Source organism: Bombina bombina, chromosome 5, assembly GCF_027579735.1.
Source record: "Bombina bombina isolate aBomBom1 chromosome 5, aBomBom1.pri, whole genome shotgun sequence".
In the NCBI taxonomy this organism is placed as follows: Eukaryota; Metazoa; Chordata; class Amphibia; order Anura; family Bombinatoridae; genus Bombina; species Bombina bombina.
Genome location: NC_069503.1, coordinates 427468542 through 427487372, shown reverse-complemented (window position 1 = coordinate 427487372; position 18831 = coordinate 427468542). Strand labels below are relative to the sequence as shown.

Genomic DNA, 18831 nt, shown 5'->3' with positions numbered 1-18831 from the left:
GGGAGAAGAGCGCAAGGGGGAGAGAGCTCAAAAGAGAGGGGGGGAGAGAGAGCTCAAAAGAGAGGGGGGGAGAGAGAGCTCAAAAGAGAGGGGGGGAGAGAGAGCTCAAAAGAGAGGGGGGGGAGAGAGAGCTCAAAAGAGGGGGGGAGAGAGAGCTCAAAAGAGGGGGGGAGAGAGAGCTCAAAAGAGAGGGGGGGGAGAGCTCAAAAGAGGGGGGGGGGAGCTCAAAAGAGGGGGGGGGGAGAGAGCTCAAAAGAGAGGGGGGGGGAGAGAGCTCAAAAGAGAGGGGGGGGAGAGAGCTCAAAAGAGAGGGGGGGGGAGAGTGCACAAAAGAGAGGGGAGAGAGTGCACAAAAGAGGGGGAGAGAGTGCACAAAAGAGGGGGAGAGAGTGCACAAAAGAGGGGGAGAGAGTGCACAAAAGAGGGGGGAGAGAGTGCACAAAAGAGGGGGGAGAGAGTGCACAAAAGAGGGGGGAGAGAGTGCACAAAAGAGGGGGGAGAGAGTGCAAAAGAGGGGAGAAGAGAGAGAGAGCAGATAAGGGGAGAAGAGAGAGAGAGCAGATAAGGGGGAGAGAGAGAACTTAAAAGAGAGGGGGGGGGGGGGAGAGCGCAAAAGAGAGGGGGGGGAGAGGGAGCAAGGGTTGGAACCGCGGTACCTAAAAAATTGGCCCGTGTACACGGGCTTTAGGACTAGTCAGTGTATAAAATTCAAAGAAAAAATTCAGCCAAACATAAGTACATAAAATGCATTTTTTAGTCATTTATTCTTATTGTTTTTAATTGCTAATTTCTTCTAAAGAGGAAATACTATGGGGCAGATTTTTTACGCTTCCCTCATAGCATTTGAGGCATTTTTGGTGCCTGCAGCCAGAAATTTAAGAAGCAGAAACTGATTATTTTGCCTCTCCACCACCTGTTCTGGGTTTATTAACATGCCCTGCTCTTGCGCAATCGCTCTTGTGCAGTGTGATGATGCAGCTTTGCAAGTGGATATTGCAGACTGACAAGTTCTCTACTTGTGAATCTCTCTGCCTAACAATCATGATACGTTTTGCCCTAAATGTGATGATCTTATGCAAGTCTAATATCATTAACAATTTCTTAAAGAGCTATGAAACCTACAACTTTTCTTTCATGATTCCGATAGCGCATGTAATTTTAAACCACTTTCTAATTTTACTTCTACTATCAATTTCTTTGTTCTCTTGGTATCTTTTTGTTGAAAAGCAGCAATGTATGCTTAGAAGTCAGCCCAGTTTTGGCGCACTATATGGCAGCAGCTTTTCATGAATGTTATCCATTTGCTGGAGCATTAGATGGCAACACTATTTCCTGCCATGATGTGCTCCAAATGCCTACCTAGGTATCTTTTCAACACAGAATATCATGAGAATGAAGCAAGTTTGAAAATAAATAAGTAAATTGGAAACGTTTTAAAAATGGTATGCTCTGCCTAAAGAAAGAAAAAATAATAAAAATGTGGGTTTCATATCCCTTTAAATAAACAGTATACATATGGTACAGTTTGAGCGAGAGCTAAAGCAGTCAGGTACTTTTATAGTGACCTGTTTAATGTATATCTAGGGAAAGGAGGGCACAAGCTCACAGCCTAGTTTTAAAGACACATTATACACCTCTTGCTTTGTTATGTATATCCTTGTCATCAGGCCAAAAAGCTAATTCTGTAACCTGAGGTTTTTAAAATGCTACAAATGAAACAGCTGGTTAAAGAAATGTGCAGCGTTTTAAAGATTTAGATTTCAAAATTTGCTTTTTGACCTCCCTTATATAGTACAAGGAGAGGTTTTGTTTTGTTTTTTACACAAAAGTGAGAGATGGGCAATGACCCTTTAATGTAGTCTTCTCTTCATTTCAAATTAAAGGGATGCTTAAGTTAAAATAAACTTTTATGATTCAGATAGAGCATGCAGTATTAACACACACTTTCCAATTTACTTCCATTATCACATTTTTATATTCACACTTTCTGGGGAACAAGATCCTACTGAGCATGTGCACAAGCTCACAGGGTATGCGTATGCTAGTCTTTGATTGGCTGGTGTCTGTCACATGATACAAGGGGCCAGAAAATGGCAAAGAAAATTATTTTGTCAGAAAAAAATAAACTGCTTTTTTGAAATTCAGAGTAGGTGTTAAATAATTCTCTTTTTCTTCTTAAACGGAAAGAGTCCACAGCTGCATTCATTATTATTTTGGGAATTCAGAACCTGACCACCAGGAGGAGGCAAAGACACCCCAGCCAAAGGCTTAAAGGGACACTCAAGTCAAAATTAAACTTCATGATTCAGATACAGCATGTTATTGGAAACAACTTTCCAATTTACTTCCATTAACAAAATGTGCAGTCTTTTTATATTTACACTTTTTGAGTCACCAGCTGCTCCTACTGAGCATGTGCAAGAATTCACAGCATATACGTATATGCATTTGTGATTGGCTGATGGCTGTCACATGGTACAGGGGGAGTGGAAATAGACATAACTTTGCAATTTATTTAAAAAAAATCTACTCATTTGAAGTTCAGACTAAGTGCTATTGCATTTTCTTCTTATCATGCATTTGTTGATTATGCAAATCTATTGTATTGACTGGTCCTTTAAACTCCTCTCCCACTTCCCTCATCCCCAGTCATTCTTTGCCTTTCGTCACAGGAGGTTGTCAGAGAAGTGTCGGAAGATTTTTATATAGTCTCTTATGGAGGGTAATACTCTTCGAAATGGACTGGAGTTTTAAGTAATCCTGTCAGCCTCTCAGTGAGAGCATGGATGATTGTTAGAGTCCGGAGGGAGAGTCTTTCTGCGAAACAATCCCCACTCATGTTAACAGCTCCTTAGCAATCGGCGTTGACGAGTTTTGCTGCCTGCTTTCTTCTTTCAATTCCATGTCAGAAGCGAGGCTACTATCTGTCACACTTGAAGGGTGGGTTCCGTTTCCATGGCATTGATTCCGGCAAGATAGTTTCATTTTACTTCGGTAATGTGAAAATGTAAACAAAGAAGTCAGGGTCTCAGTGGGACTCCCTTATCTTTATGAGTCAAGGGGTTAATTTCTCCTGAGGGGTGTTATTGAACAGGGGGGACTTTAATCATGTTTATGTGATTCTGTTTGCTAATGTGTAGTTTTACTTGGGCTCGTGGCTAAATCGGAACATAACTGCCTTTTCTTGTCGGGCTGCGCAGCCCTTGTAGGCCTTGGCACGCTTTTCTATGGCCTGCACAGTGCACCTTGTGACGAGGCGTGGTCACGCTTCTGTGCTCCATTTCCGTATTCCTGACCGCGTGGCGACTGAGGGAAAGCCTGTTTCGCAAGCTGTCTGGGTCTCAGGAGGTGGTGAGCGCCCCAGCCATTGGGGGTGTAAGGTGCCATTTTTTATTTTTCTGTCCACAATTTCTATATACCAAGTTATGGAGGATTCTGACGGATATCTCTGATTCAGATTCTACTTGTGAACAGTATGAAATGGCTCGGGTAATCCATGCCCATCAGTTATGTTCCAAATGCCGCTCTATCTTCCGCTGAGCCATCCGCCCCTGGGGATCCCATATCCCGTGCGGCGCATCCCCTAGAACCTTCTTTTGGTTACGCAAGCAGGCCTCCCTAATGCTGTTACCCCTTCTCCGGAAGGGGGCTTGTTTTCTCCAGAGGTTATGGCACGGTTCTGCATGGCCATATCTATGGCCTGGCGCATTTACATCTTCCAGCTGAGGTGTTGCTGAGATACTGTCCGTGTTATGCTAACTGGGGCTCGTCAGGTGTGGGATCACCTGGGTCAGATCAGCCATCTTGGGAAGCGGTCTCCTCTGAAGCTTCAGGGGCCCAACCATCGAGTTCATCAGTTGCCCCTGCGGAGAAAAGTCTTGCTTTTCGTTATAGACTGGTGCGCCTTCGTGTCCTGCTACGGCATGTTTTGGCGGTGCTGGAGGATCCCAGTACTAATAGGTTAAGGGATCTTCTGTCTTCTGTTCCAGACGGCAAGCTGGGTTAGATGTGTGGGGATTAGGTTAATCTCCTGGTCGTCTTCAATTTTCCTTTCTTTTTTGGGCATCTTCCCCTTCTGAGCTGTGGAAGAATGTGGTCTCTGATTGGCTGGTCCCGTTGGTGTACCCATTCTTCCTGGGCGGTCACCTAAGGGTGCTGCTCTTCTTCTATTTGATCTGGTTAGGATGTATTTTATTTATTTTTTAAGAAGCTCATGTCTGTTTATGATTTCTCCGTTGGGAAATATTTCTTCTCTGGAATTTGATACTAGCAATTTTGTGGTCGCTTGGGCACTTCCGCGGATGTTAGTACATTGTTATGTCTTTTAAATCCTTTTATCGAGTCCTCGTGGGGTCTCGTATTTTTTGTGGCCTGGTTCAGTTTGGAGTACCCTATGTAGCAGGCTGGTCCTGATAGGGCACTGTTTCTGTCCCTTATGGTCTATTTCATCCATGTGGTGCCGGTGTAACCGGCTGACCTGGCTGGGTGGTGAGTTGCTCTCTCGGATGAGGAGTTTATTATTCTTGGTGTCTCTTCAGATCGAATAATCTTTGCTTTTTGCCAATAGTTTTCGTGAAGTGAACCTTCCATGAGCTCCATTAATTTTTGAGGCTCTGCCCTTGCAGAGCTAAAACATGATAGAGGAAGCCTTCATTCCCAAACGTCAGGCTGGTTCTTGTTCTGCATTTGGGTGGGGCATCAGGGGATTGTACTCCATCCTCTATTGTTCTGTACTTTGTGGGCGGGGGTCCAGAGCGGATCCTACTAGGGATCAATCTGGGCGATTTCCCTTGTCTTCTGTTTTGAGGTTCTCCTCTTGGAATCTGTTTTCCTTGATGACGGTCTCTCTTCCTTCGGGTTGAAGTTGATGGGCCTTTTTTGTCCTCTCCCTTGGGGTTGGCTTCGGGTCATCTGTTTCTGGAAGTTAAAGCCTTTCAGTTATTCTACTTCCGGGATCTCGGCTACTCATATTTTTGGGAGATGTACAGATTAGATTGTCTTCTCTCTTTCCTGGGAAGTCCCTGCTTAGGCGTTTGTGGGTTTACTCCCGCCAGGGGCTAGGATACATGCTCCTTCTTCAATCCTCGAGCTGTAGGGGTGTCAGGGAAGTGGATCCTGAGGATCTTGGAGACTTTTGTTAGCTTCTCTACCCAGTTTCTAAGGGATATGTGGCGTAGTGGTTAGCTCCACCACACCTGAAGCAGGAGGTTGTAGGCTTGAACCCAGGTAAGCTCCTTTTTTTCTCTTCCGTCTCATGATTCTGGTGACGGCTAGCATTCCTAAGCAGAGTTATCGGTTTCCTCATACGTTACTTAGTCTTTGGACTTTAGTGGAAATTGTCCCTAGAGCCTTAAGGCCTTCCAGAGTGGCTGCGTGGTTTCACCATTGCCTGTCAACCTTTATGTTGGGAGTTGTATCCCGCTGTGGGTGTCCTAAGCTCTCTGTGTATGGGACATTTAGTTAAAGTTTGTCCAAAGTGTCTTAGATATGACTGTGATTGCATCGCCTCTGGTGCAAAGCCTACTCCGGATGGGGTAACCTAGTGGTTCCTCAGTGGTTATTAAATATTTAAGCCGGCTCCGAGTTTGCGGGTGCCCGGGTTTGTTTGTCCTGTCTTTGACTGGAATTTTAGGGGTCTGTATCAAGATCCCTTTGGACTTATGTGGGACGGCCCAGTTTCCCGGTTCCGGAACGTCTTCTGTTCCTACGGATGTGTTTTTCTCTCTTGCAGGGAGATTTAGACTTCTTACTGGGCCGGCCTTAGTGGCCGGATGTTTTTCTTTCAGTAATGTCCTTTTGAGCTAGTCTACCCGCTGTAGTAAGCCTGATGGTTAGCTTAGCTGTCCAATGAGCGGAAGTTTTGCAGTTTGAGACAAACTGCCGCCATTTGCACCTTGATTGTGTGCTAGCAAGCTGTTAAGTTCTGGATTTGCTTTCCCTCCCTTTGGGGGTGAATTTGATATCCCATAGTATCCACCTGGTGCTTGGAGGTATTCTTTATTCCTCTTTTTAGTGTGGTTGTTCCCCCTGCTTTGCGTGCGGGATGTCAGTGTGTAGGGATGGATTTCTTGTGCCATGCCTTTTACTGTAGTACAGTGGAGGTCTCTTTTGGGAGTGCCCTTAGTCTTCAGGAAGGGGGCTGTGTCTGGGTTCTGGAACCCAAGCTCTTTGGTGGGGGGGGGGGGGGGCTGGACCTGAACAGCCAGCTGTAGTAGCCTGATGGTTAGCTTAGCTGCCTAGCAAGCGGAAGGTTTACAGTTTGAAATCAACTGCAGCTAATTGCACCTTTGTATGTGTGTTCGCAAGCTATTTATGAATCTGGGTACTTTTCATCCCTAAGCCTTTCGGACATTATCAATCACTTTAGTGTTGGGTCCGTTGTCGGAGCGAGAGTCAGGGATCTGTCTGATCTGTGGATCTTAGCCACGTATCAGTTATTGTGAACCTTCTTTAGGACTTTGAAGTGGATCCATCCTCGGCAGGTAGTTTTTTCTACCGGTTTCTTGATTCGGTTCCTTCCTTTCCTCTGTTTGGTGAGGTCCTGTCCTGCACTGTTTCGGAGTTCTTCTGAAGAAGGCCCTGTGTGGTTGCATAGCTAGTGTGTCGACCTGTGGTCGCTAAGTCCTTATTTGTAGCAGGACGCCTATGGCTTGAGAAAGCATATTCAGATATCGGATGCTGTTTTTCAGTGGCTCCCTGGGATGGTTTGTCTTTCGGTTGCTTTATTTTGGGTGCGATTGAGCGGAGGGATTCTTTCCTTCTTTTACGTTCTCAGGATCTTTCTTGGTCCTTTGTTTGAGGTGGAGGGGGCTTTACAAGTCCTCGCTTTGCTGGGTTGGCAGGATCTTTTCATAGGTGCCCTGTTCCTCCTGGTTAACTCTTGGAGTTCCTTTTCTTGGTTCTAGTCCCTTTGGGTTCTGAGGGTCCTTTCGGACTGATTTGTCGATATTTCCCCTTTCTTTTGATAGGTGGTGTTTATTTTTGCGGGCTGCATGCCTGCGAGATTTAGTCTTCTCAGAGGTTTTTGGCTTGGTCGAGTCAAATAACCTGAGCGGTCTCTAGCAAGGGCCTTGCTGGTTTTAACTGTTGGGCAGTTATCTCAGCCTTTTTCCTTTTTCCTTTTTTTGTCCTTTAGCTTCTCGTGAAGCAATTTTGTTCTGTCGGGAGTTTTGGATTTTAGGCAGTGGTGCCCTCAGAAGGGGCCACCTTTTGTACCCACCCGTTTTGCATGCAGTGTCCTCTATAGCTTGGTTATTGTTCTCCCAAAAGAAATGAATGCAGCTGTTTTCCCGTTTAAGAAGAAAAACTTTAAATTATGCTTAGCTGATCATTTTCTTTTCTTCTGACTGGAAGAGTCCACAGCTCCCCGTCCATATTGTTCGTAAGGGGCGGCCGTATTCTTTCTTCTGGCACCTTTTTCACCCTGATATTTCTCCTACTGTTTCTTGTTCCCTCGGCAGAATGACTGGGTGATGAGGGAAGTGGGGAGGTATTTAAGCCTTTTGGCTGGGGTGTCTTTGCCTCCTCCTGGTGGCCAGTTTCTGAATTCCCAAAAGTAATGAATGCAGCTGTGGACTCTTCCCGACAAATTATGCTTAACTGATAATTTTCTTTTCTTCTAAGTTTTTATTATGCACTTAAAAGGTAATTATGCTCTTATTTATTTTTTTATAACTGCAATTAATTTGTGCATGTTCTAACTATTTTCATAAGGATATTTTTCTTAAAAGTTCTGCTTTAAAAGGACACTGAACCCAAATTTTTTCTTTTGTGATTCAGATAGAGCATGCAATTGTAAGCAATGAACAAAGAAGGAGCAGCACTCGGGAAGCACGTTTCAAAAATAAAACCACTGTTTATTGGAAAAAGGTTAAAAACAGAAGCAAAGAACAGGTAAATAAACCCTTACGCGTTTCGTGCCGCAAATGGGCACTTAATCATAGGGATCCCTATGATTAAGTGCCCATTTGCGGCACGAAACGCGTAAGGGTTTATTTACCTGTTCTTTGTCTCTGTTTTTAACCTTTTTCCAATAAACAGTGGTTTTATTTTTGAAACGTGCCTCCCTAGTGCTGCTCCTTCTTTGTTCATTGGTATCTTTTGCGGCTAAGGCTTAGCCCCGTCTTGCTAGCACCTCACCGGTCTGTTTCTGTGTCTCCTCCCTCAGCTCTGGCGGCGTTCGGCTTTCCCTCACCCGCAGGGATCTGCAGCGGCCTGGTTTGTTCTTTCCATGCAATTGTAAGCAACTTTCTAATTTACTCCTATTAATTTTTCTTTGTTCTATTGCTATCTTTATTTGAAAAAGAAGGCATCTAAGCTAATTTGTTGGTTCAGACACTGGGCAGCACTTGTTTATTGGTGGGTGAATTTATCCACCAATCAGCAAGAACAACCCAGGTTGTTCACCAAAAATGGGCCGGCATCTAAACTTACATTCTTGCATTTCAAAAAAGATACTAAGAGAATGAAGAAAATTTGATAATAGTAGTAAATTAGTTGTTTAAAATTGCATGCTCTATCTGAATTGCAAAACAAATTTGGGTTCAGTGTCCCTTTAATGCAGAATTCAGGAGATTTGAAAGTGCATTTTTTTTTCTAGCAATTATAATTGTGGTGCAATGCTTAGGCACATTGAACTAGACCTTGCAAACACTTGTTTTATTTAGTTATCTTTATATATGTTTGTGAAGGTACTCTCTCTCATTAAAACCCATTTAGGTTGTGTAGTATACTTCGCTGTTATGTCTATTATACTATTATTCCTTTTTATTGCTAAATACTCGCCAAATAGGGAAAAGCCTGAACACTAAAAGTTCTGGCTATCCCCACTAAAAGGAGTGCACAGATGTAGTGACTTTAGAAGAATGAAGTGAATGTAAAAATAGCAGTTAAACAGGATGGTATAAATTCTTAAGTCAATTGCTTTTTTTGTGTCAGCAGTTTGCAAACATTCTTCCTCTGTATCCAGGCTTGTAAAAGCTTATTCACTGCCATGAGACATTTTACCCAGAATTCATTCTGGTATTTCTAGTACCTTTATAAAAATGGCTTCTATGCTTTCTCTTAAAGGGATACTAACCCCAAATGTTTTTCTTTCATGATTCAGATAGAGCATGCAATTTTAAGCAACTTTCTAATTTACTCCTATTATGAATTTTTCTTTGTTCTCATGTTATCTTTATTTGAAAAAGCAGTAATAAAAGGTTAGGAGCCGGCCCATTTTTAGTTCAGCACCTCGGTAGCAATTGCTGATTGGTTTGCTACATTTAGCCACAAATCAGCATGTGCTACCTAGGTGCTGAACAAAAAATGGTCCGGTTCTACTTCTTTTTCAAATCAAGATAACATGAGAACAAAGAAAAATTGATAATAGGAGTAAATTAGAAAGGTGCTTAAAATCTCATGCTCTATCTGAATCATGAAAGAAAAAAATTGGGTTTAGTGTCCCTTTAAAAGAAGCATAATACATTTGAGGTACTTCTATGCAAATAATTATACTACTTTTTACTAGTTTTCTAGCAGTAAACAGTGCTCTGTATACTGGTCATTCTCATTTTATGAAATGAGAGATATTTCTACTCTAATTTAGTTGTATTTAAAGGTTTTCTGCACCATCGTAGGTGTTTGGAGAATGAATGTCATCCACTATTTCTGCTTTGTTTTCGTGCTGCTGCCAGTAAATTCTAATATTTCAGAAAGAGGCTAAACTTCTAACAAATGTATACTGTTGTAGAATCCATATAGGTACTGGTGCAGAGAAGGGGTGGGAAACCCCACTTCATCATATACCTTTTTGTGTCTGGAACTGTGATTGTTCAGGGTTTTATAGCATGCTAACTTAGTACTTTATACCTCCTTTTGTTTATATTATGGTTATATTATGTAACCCCGGAGGTTACAGGAATAAGTGGAAGAATGGAGCTTGTGACATTTTTTTAAATGTAATTTTAGCAGAATGTTTCCCAACATTCTGTGGCTTTATTATTCACAGAAATGTGTTTGCACCCAAGCTCTGGGCTTCCTGTTACACCTTTCTCCTGTATATTATGTCCCTTCTAAAATTAATTGCACTTTAGTTTGTAATGTGCTTTTTTAAGGAGGGTGTTTATGCCTTTTGTATAGTCTCAAGAGTCAGATGGTCCTTGGATCCATGCTAACCTTATAGATGTTAAGGTTGACAAACCCATGTGCTTAGTCCCTACTATAAAACAGGGATTGGCACCAACATTTTTTTTTTTTTACCCTGAAGCTAACATCATACTGACTGTACTCACTGAGAAGCATGGGCAGCATCTGGGTTACTGCATCTTGTCTGGGAACACAACTCTTTAGCAAATCACATAGTCCTGTGCAGACTGACACTGCAGGGACCCGAGAAGAAGATTCAGAACAGCGATGCAAGTTAAACAGAAGATCAAATGGCAGAAGTTTCAGCTTTGCCCAACAATAGTTGTTCTTGCAAGGCAGTATTATTGTCTTCCCTCCAGACTCACAGGTTCTCAATTTTCTTTCTTTGTTTTTTTTCTTGACCCAAAATTTATAGCTGTCTGCACTGATGGCTTAGTTATAGGGTTTTAGTTTTTCCACCCTTTTTCCATATAGTACCTTACTAGTCTGTGTGAAGTGCCCAGCAGGAAGGGGGGATATGAAGGACTGGTGGTTCCAATGTCTGAATAGTTACTACCCTTTCTGATGGTCAGGGAGCATCTACCCACAGTATGGATATGGTTCTGCTTCAAGTGGGTAGACATTGATTTACCAGTATTTCCCAGATCCTTTTCATTAAAAGAAAAATGCAATTTCCTTTTCACAGACCTATAATTGCTATATCTGTAAATTTCCTTTTTAAATCATTTATTTATATAGGGCAAATACTAGGACTAGGCATGGATTTTTTTGCCATTACAGCACATCCCAAGTAGAGCTGCGCATCTTCACCTGTCTCACGATTCGATTCGATTACGATTATCATCGTAACGATTCGATACGATTCGATTCTACGATGCATCGCGATGCATCACGATTACTGCACTATTTCTGCCCAATTTTTAAATTTTTCAGAAAAAAAAATTCAAGAAGTCAAAGTATTGAAATAAACTCTTTTTTTATTTTATTAGCTCAAAAAAGGACACTCTTCCTGTGGCAAAGTCTGAACACAGCAGACAACAACAGTTTATAGAACAGTAAATACTAAATGGCAATTGTTGTATTGGTTTGGAAACAATATTATGGCATCAAACTGTAGTTACAGAGTACGTAGTGTAAAAAGTGCAGTGCTCACAGTGTACTTCTTCAGTAAAAGAAAATATTTAAATGTATATATTATATATTAGTAAGTAGTACACTATACACTTGTAAAGAAACATGAACAACAAATAAATGTCTAACCTATCTATGTTGGTTTTAATTTAATTTCTTTACTTACTTAGTAATAATAATATAATAGACATTAAATTAAAACCCAAATAGATAGGTTAAGCTTAAGTTACCACCATAATACCTTATTTGTGTGAAAATTGTCCTCAGAAAACAAAACATAAATCCCTTATAGGTACAAAATTACAGGTGCAGTCCACTGTGCCTTCATGACTGTCAATTTGTGGCAAACAAACATCACGTGAAGAATCTGGAACACAACACACAGCACAGAGTGTGCACACAACACACATGTGATTGTGACATATACAATTAGTTTACACAGTTACAGACTTACAATAGTACTAGAGAGAGAGACATTTAAAACAAGTAGCATTGAACTGAACTACTATAACTACAGTTTCTTCTTGATGATTATATTATCTTTATGGGATCACAAATATAATTAGTTAGTTATTAGTTACTGTTAAAGCAGTACTACACACAACTGAATAGTGACTGAGTCTGTCACTGAACAGTACACAGCAGTCACACACAAACAAACAATACATAAAAAAGGACACAGACATCAAGGAGTAAATCATGGTGAAGAAAGGGTGGCACGCCACTCACCTGAGGTGTGTGTGCTTTATTTTTGTATTGTGCTGTTGTGTGTGGCACTGTGTGTGTGCTGTACTGTCTGTAGTGTACAGTATATTTGTGATCCAATAAAGATTTACTCAAGGTTTACTCAAGGCTTTTCCTTCCCCTATAGTGGGGTTTGGCTTCAGTCTCACTCTCTGCATAGTGCACTCATAGACAGTTAGACAGTCACACTCACTAGACACTCAGACACTAGAGACACAGTGGGACACACACACAAACAAAAACATTCAATGGCACCACAGTCAGCCACAGTCACACTCACACTCATAGACACTTAGACAGTGACACTGGGACAGACACACAATCACATACAAACAAAAAAATTCAAAGGCAGTTAATACACTCATCTCACACACACTCATAGAGAATGAGATACATACAAACTTTTCAAACTGGCACTCACTCACTCACAGACACACTCACACACTCATAAAGAGACAGTTAGACACTGCAGTACACACATTGTTATTGTTAACTGGTTGGTTATATTCGGTTAACCCCTACAGATCTGCCTGGGAGTGGGTGGGATGGCATTTGGGATTGGGATCATAAACAAAAACATATGATATCTTTCTTAAAGGGTCTATTTAAAATAGACAATTTTTTAGTGTGAATGAATAATATTAATAATCCCTTATGCAGTGTGCACTATGCACTCACTGCATTGCAAACAATACAGGGGTGTGCTGTAACAATAGCACAACATCTACAAAACAGAGCACTTCCTGATTGGCAAACATCACAGTAACACTAGAAGTAGTAATAGACATTATACAAGAAGTAGCATTGAACTACTAGATTTACTAACTTTGATTATCAATATCTTTATGGGATCACAAATATATTGTTACACAACACACACACAGTCACAGTCACACACAGTCAAACAATACCAAAAAAAACACACATCATAAAAAGAGTGAATCATGGTGAAGGGTGACACTGACTGACACGCACACATGAGGTGTGTGCAGTTGTGTGTTGTTTCTTTTGTATTGTGTGTGTGTGTGTGTGACTGTGACAGAGTGACGTGGTCGGTCGTGTCGTGTAGTGTACTAGTATATTTTGTGATCCAACAAAGATTTACTCAAGGTTTTAAGCTTCATTTTTCAAAAAGCTATAAGCTATATAACAGTAACAAATATAAAATAACTTAACAGTAGTCTGCACTGGGCAGTGGGGCACACAGCACTTTCTTCTGGATGTGCCAAAAAACATTAAATATTAATATTATAAACCTGAATCACTACTCAGAATTATGGAATATGTAGGTTTTTCTGTAAGAACACTAGTTGATCCACATGCTCTGGTTTGAGGGTGCTTCTTTTAGCCGTTACCACATCTCCTGCAGTGGAGAAAACCCGCTCTGCAGACACGCTTGTACCTGGGATACACAAGTATCGCTTTGACAAATGAGAGAGGAGGGGAAATATGACCTCATGTACATGCCACCATTTCAAAGGGTCTTCAGTGAGAGGCAGAGATGGGGCTTTACAATATTTCTCTATTTCCTCTTCAGCCTTGGCATAGGGGGTCTTGGGTTCTATTGTACCTTCAGTGTCAGTGAAAGACTGTCCCAGCAAAGTCATGAGAAGCGATGTGGACTTTCTTTTGGGAGGAGAAGGGTTATCCTCCTCGATGGCTGATTCTTCTTCCAGAGTTTCTTTTCCCTCAGGCAGTGGCACTTCATCCACGTTTGTCCTCCTAGATGTAACTGTACTAGTACACTCAATCTGTGTTTGAACAAAAGAATAGAAAAAATAGCATTCATTATTACCTCGAGCAGCCAGCCAGCTAATGCTATGTGTGTGCTCAGAGAGACAGTAATGCATAAATAAATGCATACAACAGCTCACATCTATTCAAGAAACATGATGCAATTAAAATTACCTCCAAGGATGCAGCCTCCTCAGTCACTCCTCTGTATATCTCCAATCTCTCCTCCTCTGTGAGAATAAAAGGCAGTCCCTTAAAACGAGGATCCAGGGCAGAGGCTGTATAAAGTATCTTCTTCTCTGCCTCACTGCTGTACCTCTTCAGGAGATCTGTTTTGATGGCATTCTTGATCTCATGGATCATGGGTGTGTCTCCCATGGTGTCTGTCATGTTCTGGAGCAGTTGTGCATTTAGAGGGGCAATGAGAGAAACAGTTGGATTGCGCTCTTCTGACATCAGTGTGGTTGCATCTTTCATTGGCTTTAATGCACTCACAGCATCCTCTGCATTTGACACATCTGTTTCGTTGAGAGTGCAGAGATCTGACTCACTTTTTCTGACTTCTGGAGACAACAATGTGGCACAGATTGCAGGTTGCTGTTCTAGGAACCTCTCGACCATGTCATATGAGCTGTTCCACCTTGTTGTCACATCAGTTATTAGCTTATGATTCTTCAGGCCAAGACATTTCTGTTTTTCTTTCAGACAGTGGTTTGCTGTAGTGCTGCGGTGAAAAAATGTTGATATTCGTCGCACTCTGCCTAAAAGCCTGGAGAGCGTGGCCACTTTCAGCGCCCCGCTGGGATGCGAGATTCAGTGTATGGGCGAAGCATTTTACATGAGGGAATTTTCCAACTTGAGCAGCAACAATCATGTTCGAAGCATTGTCGGTCACAAGCACTACAGATTTATCGGACAGCTGCCATTCTTCCACGACACGAGACAGTAGCTCCGCCAGATGAGAACCCGTGTGAGACTCATAAACTGCTCTCGTTTGCAGCACATGCGACAAGATCTTCCAGTCCTTGCTAATGTAATGTGCAGTTACTGTTACATAAGACTCCGTCGTGACTGAAGTCCATGAATCACACGTTAGTGCGACTCGACTGGCTTGGCTCATTGATGCAATTACCTGAGCTTTTGTTTCTTGGTAGAGTGCAGGTATAACGTTTTCTGTTAAGTGATTGCGTGACGGGATCTTATAACGTGGCTCTAGTGTCTTCAACAGGTTGCGAAACCCAAGGTTTTCCACAACAGAGTAAGGCCGTAGGTCCTTCGCTATGAAAGTTGCCACAGCTTTGGTTATTCTCTTCCCTTTTTCAGAGTTGGGTGGCAAAGTTGACAGCATTGCATCAATTCTTGGCTGATGAGCTTCAGCTAGTCTTGTTATTTCCTTGGCAGTGGCACTGGCGACAGCGGCAGGGGTTAGCATCTCAGAGTGAAAACGTCTAACGTGATTTCTCAAGTTAGTAGTATTCCCTAGGTATTTAATTTTTGTGTGACAGGCTTTACAAACCGCGTGTGTCTTGTCCAATTCGTGCTTTCCAGTATGTTCATAAAATCCAAAATGTGCCCAGATGCTTGCTTTTAAAATGCTAGGTGCATTTTTTATCTCTCTATCTTTTTTGTCTCCCTCTGTCATTTTAGCATGACATGTACATATGTGACGGATGATGTTGTTGTCAACGTCAAACTCTGTCAGTGTTAAAAAAAAAAGAAAATACACTAAGTTCCAGTTGTCAAAATGTCAAGCCGCAAATGTAAAATCAACAAGTACTAGTAACTTCAACTACTTTGCCAATGCCATACATTTTGCGAACATAAATTTTAAAACAAATTGCATTGTGATAATTGCAGGGGACATCACTCACTCACTGACACAGTTACTGTAATATATTACACACTTAAAGGTGCAAAAACCCAAACATTTACTTTCATGATTCAGATAGAGAATACAATTTTAAATAAACATCATAACTAACTCTTCTATTATTTAATTTGCTTCATACTTCTCAGATATCGTTTGTTGATGACATATTAGCAATGCATTGCGCACAGCACACACATTACTTACTAAGTATATAATACTTTGTGCACAAGGAGGAGGCTATGCATTTCAACAAAGGATAAGCAAATTATATAATAGGGAAAGTTGTTTAAAATTGCATGCACTTTCTTGAATTAATATATTATTAAAATATTAGAACTTCAGACCAGGCCATCCATCCATGTGAAAAACATGTAGATAATAGATACAGATTAGACTAATAGAGACATTATTAGACAATAATAGTATACTATATTTATTTATAATACATTTTTTATATATGCAATATTATTCAATAATGCAGCAATTAATTATGCAGCAGCCTGAGCCTCAGTCAGCTCAGCATACTACGTTAAGTAAATAAGGCAAGTATTTAATTGTTACCCCTTATTGTGTAATAAATGTGATTGTGTACCCCTTATTGATTTGCTCTTTAAGTAAGTTAATAATTAGTTTACCTATTGGCAAGTAGTAGGCAGTTGAGGCAATAGGCAGGCATGGCAATGGCAATTATGGCATGGCATTGGCAAAATGTACAACGTTTTGGTAACTATTAACTAAACAAACAGTTAGTTAGTCTAATTTTCACCATAGGTCTCCTCCTCTGTCTCCCACAAAATAAAAATGAGCCCGCCGTGTAGCTGTAGTATACCGCCGTGTACCATCATCAATCTCAGGCAACAAACTCCTGCTTTGCTGCTTTGCTCCTACTGCGTAACTTCGGCACTTCAAGAGACCGCCCATGAGCGCCCATGTTGCTTTATTGGGTGACGTGACGTCAGTGACGTCAAAACGATGTACCGCGCACTTTCGCGCACTTTCTTTTACGTTTCCTGGAGGCTGGTCACGTGGGTAACGTTAATCGATTATCGCGTCTCAGCGCATCGATGCAGAATCGTTTCATGCCGCATTGCGATGCATCGTCAAAACGATTATTTTTGACAGGCCTAATCCCAAGAATACATGTACGTTTAATCTTAGCTAATGATTAGCTAATGATTACTTGCTCCTTCTTTGTAGCTCTCACACATCAATACATCATTTCAGCTCAGTTTGGGTTAATAAAGCTGCCTTTTATAAGAAGAACAGACTAGCATTTATAATGGGTAAAAAAACCTCTCTGTGTGCTGCTTTTTTGTTGTCATTGTACATTCTGTACTAAGACCCAAGACATGAAAAACTATAATTTTATTATGTATTATCAGAAAACACAAATTAAGTTTGTTTTGATGCTTTTTCGTTTCTTTTTAGAACTCTTGTTCTCAAAATGGTTCTAATGTTTAAATATTTTGCTTACACATTATTTATACAAGATTAAAAAAAAAGCCACTAAAACCAGACTAATTTGTATGGTTCATGTCAAACCTTTCACTTGTACACTGTAATCTTGACTAGAAGTACCACGTTTAGTGATTGAGGTGCTGCATTTCTCTTGCACGTTGCTTTATTATCCACCCTCTCTATGATTGCTTTCACTTTAAGGGATATGAACCCCCCCCCCCCCCCCCCAAAAAAAAAAATCTTTTAGGATTCACACAGAGCATACAATTTTGCAATTGACTTCTATAGTTTAATTTGCTTTGTTCATCTTAGTATCCTTTGTGAAGGGGCAGCAGTCCACTACTGTGAGCTAGTTGAACACATCTGGTGAGCCAATGACAACAGGCATATGTGTGCTGCTACCAATCAGCCAACTCCCAGTAATGCATTGCTGCTCCTTAGCCTCCCTAGGTAATATTTTTACAAAAGTATATCAAGAAAATGAAGCAAATTTAGATGATAAAAGTAAGTTGGAAAGTTGTTTAAAATATCATATTCTGTGAATCATGAAAGAAAACACATCAGTAAGTCAACAATGAGGTATATATGTGCAGCCACCAATCAGCAGCTAGCTTCCAGCTCTTGAGCTTACCTAGCTCTTTGAGTTACATGCCCCTTTAACTTAAAGGGACAGTTTACTCAAAAAATGTCTCCCCTTTAATTTGTTCCCAATGATCCACTTTACCTGCTGGAGTGTATTAAATTGTTTACAAGTATTTCCATTACCCTTATATTGGCATTTGAAATAGTTGATTTAGCCTGTGGTATCCCCACCCATCCTGAAAGTTTTTGGCCTCCAGACCAAGCTGTGTTAACACAGCCAGTAGAAGCAATTGCACTCCCAGTGGGTTATAGAAGAGATAAGGTAATAAAATGTTGATTTTCCATTGTTCTCTCCAAGTATTGGTGATTGGTTTATAGACAGATATAAGATAAAAAAGCAGGTATATGTACACAATGTGATAAAGTAATGAGATCTGATTATACTTACAAGCTTAACCCATTTTATTAGGTTGTGGCTTCAAAACACAAAACCAGCTAATTCATATACACAAATAAACCTTTAAAGGAAATTCTCATATTTTATATACTGCAGCTAGTAAAAAAAAGTTATTGGAAACACATTAAAGAGAAGTGAAACACACATTTTTTCTTTCATGATTTAGAAAGAGCATGCAATTTCTCCAACATTGGTGTGTCCGGTCCACGGCGTCATCCTTACTTGTGGGAATATCTCTTCCCCAACAGGAAATGGCAAAGAGTCCCAGCAAAGCTGGCCATATAGTCCCTCCTAGGCTCCGCCTACCCCAGTCATTCTCTTTGCCGTTGCACAGGCAACATCTCCACGGAGATGGTTAAGAGTATGTGGTGTTTAGTTGTAGTTTTTTTTTTTTTTATTCTACTATCAAGAGTTTATTATTTTAAAATAGTGCTGGTATGTACTATTTACTCTGAAACAGAAAAGGATGAAGATTTCTGTTTGTGAGAGGAAGATGATTTTAGCAGACAGTAACTAAAATCGATTGCTGTTTCCACATAGGACTGTTGAGATGAAGTAACTTCAGTTGGGGGAAACAGTTAGCAGACTTTTCTGCTTAAGGTATGACTAGCCATATTTCTAACAAGACTGTGTAATGCTGGAAGGCTGTCATTTCCCCTCATGGGGACCGGTAAGCCATTTTCTTAGTTTCAAACAGAATAAAGGGCTTAATATGGGCTATAAAACT

General features: G+C 40.9%; 1 protein-coding gene and 1 pseudogene across 1 annotated transcript in view; both read left to right on the top strand.

Moving 5' to 3' along the window:
• SNRK (SNF related kinase) overlaps positions 1-18831 on the top strand; it is a 152617-nt gene that overhangs the window by 38767 nt on the left and 95019 nt on the right. The gene's annotated exons all lie outside the window — the stretch shown is intronic.
• On the top strand, positions 4520-4628 carry LOC128661874 (uncharacterized; annotated as a pseudogene).